The sequence below is a fragment of the Cynara cardunculus genome (assembly GCF_001531365.2).
Source record: "Cynara cardunculus var. scolymus isolate 2C chromosome LG 13, CcrdV1, whole genome shotgun sequence".
Taxonomy (NCBI): domain Eukaryota; kingdom Viridiplantae; phylum Streptophyta; class Magnoliopsida; order Asterales; family Asteraceae; genus Cynara; species Cynara cardunculus.
The window spans coordinates 30,957,547-30,959,012 of NC_037540.1; positions in this window are offsets into that span (position 1 = coordinate 30,957,547).

Sequence of the window (1,466 nt, forward strand, 5' to 3'; positions counted from 1 at the left end):
TCATTTAAGTTCAGAACTCTCACACATACTAGATGTGCAATTTTCACACACATAGGCTTGATTCAACTCAAATCAAAGAGGAACTACAAGATCTTGGAATGATTTGATCATCAAGTAAGGTATAATCTATTTTGCACTTGTTTTTGGTTGACATTCTTGTTTTATGGATTGCATGTTGAGATAGAATTAGGGTTTCATATGAGTTTGATCTTAAGTGTATAAAATGAGTGATTTTTAGTGTTTATGGCTTGAAATGATCATTAGATTCAAGAGATTATCAAGATTTATACAAGTTCATCATATGAACTTTGACTTGATTAAGTCAATGATTTAGGAGATAATATAAATGATAAAATAAAGGTTGGATTTTGGTTGTTTATGCCAAATATGTTATATTAAGTTGAGATTCAGAAGTTGGAATAGTTTGGAATCGAAATGGTTTGAGAAAAATGTATGAAAATGAGAATTTCGACTTAAGAATGCATTGAAAGTGTGCAGACTTTGAAAATCTGCATAAAATCGTAGAAAAATCCAAATGAAGTGAAACCAATTTCTTTAGTTAGATAATTGAGTCTAGTTTATTTCTTATTTTATGATCAAGGTATGAATTCGAGCTTAAAATGTGTTTTGCAGTTGTACATAAAAATTTAGATAAAATGTTCAAATAAGATATGTGTATATCATGAGTTTCTTATATTGGTTGCTTATGAGATTTTGTGCATTTACTCCAGGGGGTAATTAAGACATATTTTGATACTTTGGAAGMAATCTAAGTGTGGTAGATTGGACTTGCTTTGTGAGTTCAATTCGGAGCTTTTCGGTATKATACGGTTKYCCGGTGAGTTATATAGTTAATTGTTACATATTGATTTGAACATATATATTTTCATATGAATGTTTTTGGTCTTGAATGGAGTCACACGATCTTGATTTGTCTTTGATTCCGTCTTTTGAGTCGATTCCATATTACTATCTCGAACATCGGTTTACTTTCTGGATCCGGACTTGTTTGTTTTGTTCCTTGAATTGTACACCATAGTACGGGTACTACTTCGTGTGGCACGCCGGAAGTTTATGGCGAAGTCAAGATCCCGGGTTGGACGGGTGAGACTTTCTGCGGTTGTGAATACTCATTGCTCAGAAAGGAGGAAGAGCAATGAGTAGGGAACCTTGGCACATACCCGGTAGAGGAAGGCGGGCAGTGCGAGGTTTCCCCGTAATGTATGATTCCGACTCGGACTTTGGCATGAGCCCGGAAGGTGAAGGACGGGGGGATGCACTGTCCTCGTTATGTATACCGATTCGATCTTTTGGTTCTTGATATTTATTGGTATTCTAACGTTGCTGAATATATTTGGTTGTTGATCCTGTCTCCTTGTTGTATTGAACATCAATGATATGGTATACTATGGTGATTTGAATATGGAATCCTATGATCTTAGCATCCGGTACGTAATTGTTCACTC